The sequence below is a fragment of the Corythoichthys intestinalis genome, chromosome 21 (assembly GCF_030265065.1).
Source record: "Corythoichthys intestinalis isolate RoL2023-P3 chromosome 21, ASM3026506v1, whole genome shotgun sequence".
In the NCBI taxonomy this organism is placed as follows: domain Eukaryota; kingdom Metazoa; phylum Chordata; class Actinopteri; order Syngnathiformes; family Syngnathidae; genus Corythoichthys; species Corythoichthys intestinalis.
Window position 1 is genome coordinate 19,023,493 of NC_080415.1, and position 11,038 is coordinate 19,034,530.

An 11,038-nucleotide genomic window follows, 5' to 3' on the forward strand; every position below is an offset into this window, starting at 1 on the left:
GCGGGAGGCCATCTTGTCAACATTTTAGACAGCTGGGGAGATTTGTTTGGTCGCATAGCAACAGACTCCCTCGTAAGTCAAGTTTGTCTACAAGTTGCTACTTAGAGTTTGACAGGCGATAGCTTGTATCGATGTACCGCAATTCCTGCAAACTATGGACTGCCAAAGCAGTCGTACGTAGGGAGTTTAACTTACTGTCTGCCATTAAAGTGCCTGTGACAGCATAAAAACAATCATAAATAGCATTACTATGTGAATCAGAATCCTATTTTGAGACGATTCGACTATATACAAAAATTTGGCAAAACGCAGATGACGAGAAATTAGTTTTTTAATCTGCTGTTTAGCCCCGACTGTCATTATAGCGGTCTAGCGTCCCCAGCTGCATGATGACGACGGCAGGGTAACGATTTCATCTGATTTAGAATTCAGCCCATTGAGGGGGAAGATTCAGAACAAGGAAAAGGCTACAGAGAGCAGTAAAATGTCATGATTGTTTCAATCACTCTTCTCCAATATTTTTACAGGATATTCTTTTATCCAAGTATTTTTCCCCAATTGCTAAATAAATGGTCATGACAAATAACAGCCTTTTGCTAAATGGAATATGAAATATTAAAAATGCATTTATTCAGTACGACAGGGCAAAATTACTGCATAATGGTCAAAACTGTCGACTTCTTCTTTTCCCAAATGGTATTTTATGCCACAGAAATAGTCCGGCTTTTGTCATTTCCCTGCCTCGGCTTCGGAGACGGAGGATAGAGCGTAAGCAAAACAGGACGCGTGACAGCTAGCCGACATGCTAACCTGAACTGAGCACCCTATCCAAGTCTTATTCTTGTCTTTTGAAAACAAAAAAATCATGTCACACACGGTTGATTGTCTTCACCGATCGGCCAGCCCCTGGCGGCGACCAAGTTACAGCTTGTCGTTTTGCTGCGGGTCCGGCGGGCAAGCAGAGAGGGGAGAGAGGGGAAAAAACACCGAAAATAGCACATTCTTGGTGGAGAAACCGGCCGAAGTCGGAGCAGGGGGCTGCCCGAGCCCAAGCCGAGGATAGTGGTCTATTGGCAGCCACACGAAGTGGACCAAAGTAACCATGTTGTGTGACAAGCCGACAGTCGTCGGCCGAGTGGCCTTCTCGGTGGACAGGGAGCATTGTCACCCCCAAAAAGCATCCTCCTAATTAAATCTTGTGCAATGATCCCAGTATTTGACATAATATAAAACACGTAGCCTACTCACTTCCTCATTGGTCCAATGGTCCCACAGCTGTTGGTCTTGTTTTGGCCATTTTCCGTGGTGAACAGGAACTTTTTGAAACCCAAAAAAGCCTCACACACCTCTCCTGGTGCATGATGCAAAAAATAAACGAAATAATCCGCAAAATCAGCTGAATCTGCAGTCGTTCTGCATACTGTCGTATTGGCTGTATACTGAAGATGATTAGCACGCTGACGTCACATTCGCATTCTTCGTCTATCGAGGAAGTCACTCATTTTCATGGTGCGGGATTCCAAAAGACAGTGGCTGTACCAGTTTCACCAATGAGATGTCGCAGCAATAATCACATGACTCCATTATACCAATCAGACATAAAAATACAGTCGCATAACCAGATGCAGGTTTGCAGTCAGATGTAATACCACGCCGACCTGTTCAATCACATGGTGTCTTTAAAGCGCCGTAAAAATTAAACTGTTTGACATAAAGTCTACATTACTCGAAAGTGCGGATTTATTTGAAACTTTCTCCAAGATTTTATTCGGCAGCAATTTATATTACACCGATGGATTCAATTTCAATTCATGGTAGGAATTTGTTTTTTTTCTCCACTAGAGGACACGCTTGCTCTTTGGACGGGTAATGTTTCATTTTCTAGTTTGAATCAGATGATTTTTTTTTTCATTTTTCTTTGGCCTAATACAGTCATGTATTAGGTTATACTAGTACAGCATAATACTAACAACTCATATAGATGATGTTGTGATGAGAAAAAAATACCATTGTTTAAAAAATATCCCACTGTAAGCAGTTACTCACAAAGTTACTCATTACTTGGGTATTCTTTTCAGCAGATACTTTCTCGCTGTACTTGAGTACATTTTTTGGATGACTACTTTTACTTGAGTAATATTATTTTGAAGTAACGCTACTCTTAATTGAGTAAAAATTTGGTTACTCTACCCACCTTTGCCACTTACTTACTCATATTAGTACTCTGGGTAACTCCAAATACGATTTGCTCACAATAACGATTATATCACGATATGGTGATACAACAATTATCGATGCATGGGTCAGGAAATCAATCCAGGTTATAACTAATAAAGAGAAAGACAAGCTACAGTATTTGTGAATAGAAAAAGTGACAATGTTTTTTTTTTCACTGACACTGATAATCTGTCAAAAACAAAAAAAAAACAAATGAGTGTCTTCTTACCTCATTGCCTGCCATTGACAACAATAGATGTCCGTTTAATCTAAACTGGGAAGACTGGCTATGAATGCTCATGCAAAGACTTCAAAACTCTATTGACCTGACACTTCGTCTTTGCGTCAAGCCTTACCATAGGGGGCTGAGCTTCATTTCGTATTAGTCATTCGAAGACGGCACACGCTCATGTCCAAGCCGGATTTTAGCTCGGATTTTTGAAGAAGTACGAAAGCTGTACCACATACAAACAGGAAGGATTGTCTCAGGAGTGATTTGTTCGAGGATTCAAGGTAATTATTATATTTTTCGTACCATGCATGGATTTTTAAACATTGTGAAAAAAATCAATGGGAGAAATCACCCGCAACTGCATTGGCATCAAAGTTTGCCATATTTACATAAAATAAACGCTAACTGGACTGTTTATTTGCTTTTAACCAAGAATCGAGACTGTTTTACATCCATATCTATGAAGAATTCGGAGATTTAAGCATTCATTCAGACAAATTTTCACCAGAAAAGCTCAGTTTACGTCAGGCGGCCACTAGCTTCGTTCGCTAACAGAGTCACATTGTACTTCGACATATTTACTAGAGATGTCCCGATCGATCGGGTCCGATCACGTCATTTTCAAAGTATCGGAATCGGCAAAAAAATATCGGCCATGCCTTTTTTTAATATATATATATATTTTTTAATGAAACCGTTTTCTAATTGTATTTAACGTTACAGACATAATATGTTACACTCATCCAGAGTCTTTAGTTTAGGCTTAAGGTAGGGTTATCAAATTTATCCCGATAACGGCGGTAATTAATTTTTTAAAAAATGTATCACATTACAATATTTAACGTAATTAATGCATGCGCTGCTCGACCCACTCATGCATTGTCGTACGCAATCTGTAATGGTACCGTTTTTCTTATATAGAGAGATAAAAGTCAGCGTAAAATGAGTAGAGTGAATTTTGGCAGCCTTTGGAGCCTTTTTTTAATTGGCTAAAGCCTTACAATATCTCTCCCTACGATTAGAAATATCTCCCAACGCAGAGAAGATATATCAATTGGTAGCATTACGCACAGTCATGGTTCCACTTCCCATCATGCCTTTGGGCATGGCTACAGTATCATTTACTGAAAGCTCAACAAATACACTAGATGGCAATATTTAGTCACAATATACAAAGTCACAAGTCTTTCTATCCGTGGATCCCTCTCACAGAAAGAATGTTAATAATGTAAATGCCATCTTGAGGATTTATTGTCATAATAAACAAATACAGTACTTATGTACTGTCTGTTGAATTTATATATTCGTCCGAGTTTTATTCATTTTTTTCTTAATGCATTGCCAAAATGTATATGATCGGGAAAAATTATCGGGAATGATTGGAATTGAATCGGGAACACAAAAAAAAAGCAATCGGATCGGGAAATATCGGGATCGGCAGATACTCAAACTAAAACGATCGGGATCGGCTCGGGAGCAAAAAAACATGATCGGAACAACCTTAATATTTACGTAAAATAAACCCTATATTGCATGGTTTTTTTTGCTTTTAACCATGAATCGAGACTGCTTTACGTCCATATCTATGAAAAATTCGGGGATTTAAGCATTTATTCACAAGGATTTTCACCAGAAAAGCTCGGTTTACGTCAGGCTGCCGCTAGCCTCATTCGCTACAACTACATAACTAACTATACAACTGTATAATGACATAAAGGGCTATTCTATTCTATAATCGGTTGTGATTTCATATACAATTTATTAATAATTTATTTATAAATTATTTATTATTGATTCTGCATGTTTTCCACAAGTATTAAGTTTCTTATGTGAAAATTGAGTGATTTATTAGCTGTTGAAAAAAATTTAAGTTGCTATTTCGGGCAAAAACTGATATGACATGATAAATATTGCATTGTAATATTGAAAGATGAAGTTGAAATGTAAATCTAACAATATTAGTGAAAGCAGAGGGACTGTTTCAAATTCTCTGATTCGACACTCCTTAACACTTCCATGCCTCGGAGGATCGTCTGCCAGATTGATTTTAATTTTAAATTCATAGTCCCCTCTCTTACGCCCATTCAGATCATTTCTCCTTATGGTGATGAAACTATTCGGGCTGCTATTTTAAGAAAAAGTGTCATCATCTCTGCAGTAAAGGTATGTTTGATATGACACCTAAGAATCACTGTTGGTAAATTTAAGTACTGTTTTTGTGTTTGCATTTTTTCCCAAAGCCTCCCTTTTATGTTCAATAAGTTCTTTAAATCAAGTTAAAGAATGTCAATGACTCCATGTCCAACATTTACGCCGGTCAAACAAGGTCCTTAACCTCAAACGACACTAGCCTTAGATACTGTCACTATTCCTGCGCCTTCTTCAATATCCGTGTTACATTACAAATATCCAAGCAGAGAAGCAATTAAAGCTCATCAGCAATCCATGTCTGTAATTCAAACACAGTGGGGATAGACTTGTGCCTCCCTGGACAGATTCTGAACATCACATTTAAGTAAGATGAACTTCCCAGGACTTAACAGGGCTGTAAATGACCTAATGTACTCCAACAATTTGAAATTACATTATGCTTAACATGTATTCTCAAATAAGACAGAATGTAATTTTATCCTAATTTGACTGCAAGAGTTGTATCATTTCATTCCACTGTGTGAGAAAGTTTTAAATAACCGCGCCTCCTTGCAGGAAATGTACTGGCACAGAACCACGCTAGCGCTGGCCAGTTCTCCTAGGGTTACTTTGAAGCCGGGCCAGAAATCAGGGTTCCCTTGTCAAACGATGCCAGAGTTGTTACCGTCTCACCTGCGCATCATACCGATGACTGTTAAATATGTATACTACAACTACTACAACTATAACAATTTAACTCTTTTGTTCACGAATTATGATTTTTTTTTTCTTTAATGTTTTTATTACAGTGCTGGCTAAAAGTATTGGCACCCCTGAAATTCTGTTAAATAATGGTAAATTTCTCCCAGATAATTATTGCAATTACAAATGCTTTGGTAGAAATATCTTCATTTATTTTGCTTGCAATGAAAAAAACACAAAAGAGAATGGGAAAAAAAATTAAATCATTACAATTTTACACAAAACTCCAAAATTGGGCCGGACAAAAGTATTGGCATTAGGGTTGTTCCGATCATGTTTTTTTGCTCCCGATCCCGATTGTTTTGGTTTGAGTATCTGCCGATCCCGATATTTCCCGATTCAATTCCAATCATTCCCGATAATTTTTCCTGATCATATACATTTTGGCAATGCATTAAGAAAAAAATGAATAAAACTCGGACGAATACATACATTCAACATACAGTACATAAGTACTGTATTTGTTTATTATGACAATAAATCCTAAAGATGGCATTTACATTATTAACATTCTTTCTGTGAGAGGGATCCACGGATAGAAAGACTTGTAATTCTTAAAGGATAAATGTGACTTTGTATATTGTGACTAAATATTGCCATCTAGTGTATTTGTTGAGCTTTCAGTAAATGATACTGTAGCCATTTAACTGTTCTGCCCAAATGCATGATGTGAAGTGCAACACTGACTGTGCGTAGTGGTACTAATTGATATATCTTCTCTGCGTTGGGAAATAACATAGGGTGTTAAGAAAAAGATCAATTACTACCTTTCTTCCCCACATTGCTTCCCACGATATTTCTAATCGTAGGGAGAGGGATTGTAAGGCTTTAGCCAATTAAAAAAAGGCTCCAAAGGCTGCCAAAATTCACTCTACACATTTTATGCTGCCTTTTAGCTCTATATATAGGTAAAACGGCGCCATTACAGATTGAACGCGACAATGCGTGAGTGGGTCGTGCAGCGCATGCGTTAATTGCGTTAAATATTTTAATGTGATAATTTAAAAAAAAAATTTAATTACTGCCGTTAACGGGATAAATTTGATAACCCTACCTTAAGCCTAAACTAAAGACTCTGGATGAGTGTAAAATATTATGTCTGTAACGTTAAAAACAATTAGAAAACGATTAAATTAAAAATATATATATATATATTAAAAAAACGCATGCCCGATATTTTTTTGCCGATTCCGATACTTTGAAAATGATGCGATCGAAGCCGATCGATCGGGACATCTCTAATTGGCACCCTTTGAAAAATCGTGATGCTTCTCTAATTTGTGTAGCTAACAGCACCTGTTACTTACGTGTGGCACATAACAGGCGGTGTCATCAACAGTGTTGTTAATCTTACTTTAAAAAACGAATTAATTACAGTTACAAATTACTTCTCCCAAAAAGTAATTGAATTAGTAACTCAGTTACCTGAATGTAAGAGTAATTACATACTTGGCAAGGTAACTGGTGTTAATTTTCATGTTTTGTTTTTTCAATCAAAAAACAAAACACAAAAAAAAAAACATAGGTCACACTATGTGAAGTTCAAAGGGTTTATGGGAAAATTCACTCTTGCCCAATTCTTTACCCCAAACTTAAGTAGAAACAGGGGAATTGTGGATATTGTGATAACTAGATAGTAACCTTTGCAATGTTTGGAAGTCATTTAATGTTGTGAATCAACTGTTAAAGTTGTTAAGATTGCTCCCGTTAGTGCATTAGTTCCCTTCTGTCTACTTTCTACATGTGAATGTTTTAAAACTGTTTCATCATTTACTGTCAGATTCAAGTCGAGATTTTGACGATTTAAGAGTATTTTAGATAAACTAGATAGGAAGGTTCTCTACAACAGAGCCTTTCTGAGAAGTCTACTGCTTTAAGATGGTGGCTGTTTACTAACGCTGGCGAGTGTATGTTTTCGCATCTACTTCTCTATACATTTGCTAACGCCGCCGAGTCTGTCATTTCGTATCTAGTTCTACATGCATGTGACATCTAGCGTCGCATCATGTGGGCGTAGATTGTAGGCTGTCGGCTACAGTCAGGTATTGTTTGGAGCCACCTAAGCTAAGCATCGCGTTCGCAACGGCGTCACAACTCCTTTCCTTCCTTCCCACTTCTGCTCTCCTCTCTTTGTGTCTCTCAGACTCTTCTCGCGTCATTCAGCCAACGTAGTAACGCATAGTAATGCACGCCTTTACATCCTCAGTAACAGTAACGGAGTTGCAAAGATGAGAAAAGTAATTGGATTACACATTACTGAAAAAAATAATGCTGTTAGTAATGCCGTTATTAACAACACTGACCATCAATAAGTGTAAAGCCCATGGCACTGTGGCTAACTTCCTTAGATGTGGACAGAAAAGAAAAATTGATGAGAGAGTTCAGTGAAAGATTGTGCGGCTGGTGGATAAATAACCTCGATAACATCCAAACAAGTTCAAGCTGTCCTGCGGTCAGAGGGTACAACAGTGTCAACCCGTACTATCCGTCGGCGTCGGAATGAAAAGAGACTCTATGGTGGGATACTCAGGATGACCCCACTTCTGACCTAGAGACATAAAAAAGCCAGGCTGGAGTTTGCCAAAACTAACCTGAGGAAGCCAAAAACGTTTTGGAAGAATTTTATCTGGTCAGATAAGACAAAAGTAGAGCTCTTTGGGATAGGGCATCAACATAGAGTTTACAGGGAAAAAAAACGAGACCTTCAGAAAAGAACATTGTCCCAACAGTCAAACATGGCGGAGGTTTCCTGATGTTTTGGGGTTGCATTGCTGCCTCTGGTACTGGACTGCTTGACCGTGTGCATAGCATTATGAAGTCTGAAGACTATCAACAAATTTTGCAGCATTATGTAGGGCCCAGTGTGAAAAAGCTGGGTCTCCCTCAGAGGTCATGGGACTTTCAGCAGAACAATGCCTCAAAACACTCTTCAAAAAGCACTAGAAAATGGTTTGAGAGAAAGCACTGGAGACTTCTAAAGTGGCCAGCAATGAGTCCAGACCTGAATCCCATAGAACACCTGTGGAGAGATCTGAAAATGGCATTTTGGAGAAGGCACCCTTCAAATCTCAGAGCCAGGGGCAGTTGGAGAAAATTAAGTTAAATTAACTTCACTGTTTTCTGAGTGAATCTTGGATCCATGCAGACTCCAGCAGGTCTCCTGTAATTTTTGCGGCGACTGTGGTGTAATTCAATGGAAGATTCATTCAAAATCCACCTTTTGCCACAAAACAGTGAAATTTGGTGGTGGCAAAATCATGGTCTGGGGTTACATCCAGTATGGGGGTGTGGGAGAGATCTGCAGGGTGGAAGGCAACATAAATAGTCTGAAATATCAACAAATCTTAGCTGATGGATGGATAGATGGTGGCCCAAGTGTACTTTGGTCTGAGAATTCATTTGTTGATTTTGTGCTTTATTGTGACCTCACATTGCTTAACTCTTTGGCTGCCATTGATGGGAATAGACGTCCAATTCATTTTAACTGGGAGAGTCTGAAAGCGATCCCTCATTTCGATCATTCGATCAAAAATGGTACCACCACAAATATGGTAAAAGCCATCCACAAAAATAGGCAACCTTCGTGTATATTTTTCAGTTTTCTAAACGATTACAATGTGCCTGCTTACGAAAGGACGTTCAAACAAAACTTTAGGATGCAAAACCTGAAGTTGAGGTCTGAGGTAAGAGTTTATTTGAATTTATTTTCATAAAATGTATTGAAAAAAACACCTAAAATTGCAGTTACCATCTGCTTCATGCCACTAACTCCTCAGAGAAAACACATCTTGCTGTGTCACATCACAAAATCAATTAGTGAGAGGAACAATGTCTACTTCCTTATTCTCCTCGATTCCATGGTGCTTTTCCATATAATCAATAAAATGTACTGTGGGGCAAATAAGTATTTAGTCAACCACCAATTGTGCAAGTTCTCCTACTTGAAAAGATTAGAGAGGCCTGTAATTGTCAACATGGGTAAACCTCAACCATGAGAGACAGAATGTGGGGAAAATAACAGAAAATCACATTGTTTGATTTTTAAAGAATCTATTTCCAAATTAGAGTGGAAAATAGGTATTTTGGTCATCTACAAAAAAGGCTGTCAAAGAGGTCTAACTACTTCTAACGAGGTCTAACGAGGCTCCACTCGTTACCTGTATTGATGGCACCTGTCTTAACTCATTATGGGTAGCAAAGACACCTGTCCACAACATCAGTCAGTCACACATCAAACTCCATTATGGCCAAGACCAAAGAGTTGTCGAAGGACACCAGAGACAAAATTGTAGACCTGCACCAGGCTGGGAAGACTGAATCTTCAATAGGTAAACGCTTGGTGTAAAGAAATCAACTGTGGGAGCAATTTTTAGAAAATGGAAGACATACAAGACCACTGATAATCTCCCTCGATCTGGGGCTCCATGCAAGATCTCACCCCGTGGCGTCAAAATGATAACAAGAACGGTGAGCAAAAATCCCAGAACCACACGGGGGGACCTAGTGAATGACCTACAGAGAGCTGGGACCACCGTAACAAAGGCTACTGTCAGTAACACAATGCGTCGCCAGTGACTCATATCCTGCGCTGCCAGACGTGTCCCCCTGCTGAAGAAAGTACACGTCCAGGCCCGTCTGTGGTTCGCTAGAGAGCATTTGGATGATCCAGAAGAGGACTGGGAGAATGTGTTATAGTCAGATGAAACCAAAATAGAACTTTTTGGTACAAACACAGGTTCTCGTGTTTGGAGGAGAAAGAATACTGAATTGCAATCGAAGAACACCATACCCACTGTGAAGCATGGGGGTGGAAACATCATGCTTTGGGGCTGTTTTTCTGCAAAGGGACCAGGACGACTGATCTGTGTAAAGGAAAGAATGAATGGGGCCATTTATCGAGCGATTTTGAGTGAAAATCTCCTTCCATCAGCAAGAGCATTGAAGATGAGATGTGGCTGGGTCTTTCATCATGACAGTGATCCCAAACTCACAGTCAGGGCAACAAAGGAGTGGCTTCGTAAGAAGCATGTCAAGGTCCTGGAGTGGCCTAGCCAGTCTCCAGATCTCAACCCCATAGAAAATCTGTGAAGGGAGTTGAAAGTCTGTGTTGCCCAACGACATCCCCAAAACATCATTGCTCTAGAGGAGATCTGCATGGAGGAATGGACCAAAATACCAGCAACAGTGTGTGAAAAGCTTGTGAAGAGTTACAGAAAACGTTTGGCCTCCGTTATTGCCAACAAAGCGTACATAACAAAGTATTGAGATGAACTTTTGGTATTGACCAAATACTTATTTTTCACCATGATTTGCGAATAAATTCTTTAAAAATCAAACAATGTGATTTTCAGTTTTTTTTTTCCACACTCTGTCTCTCAAGGTTGAGGTTTACCCATGTTGACAATTACAGGCCTCTATAATATTTTCAAGTGGGAGAACTTGCACAATTAGTGGTTGACTAAATACTTATTTGCCCCACTGTATATTGAAAAAACACCTAAAATGCAGTTACCATCTGCTTCATGCGAGAGGAACAATGTCAACTTCTTTATTCTCCTCGATTCTATGGTGTTTTTCCATATAATCAATAAAATGTACATGTGGCATCCACGTGGTTTAACTATGAAGACACTTTATCTAAACTGTCAAAATGAAGCTTAGCGTAAAATGACAAACACTTGATCTTCTTGAGGGAGA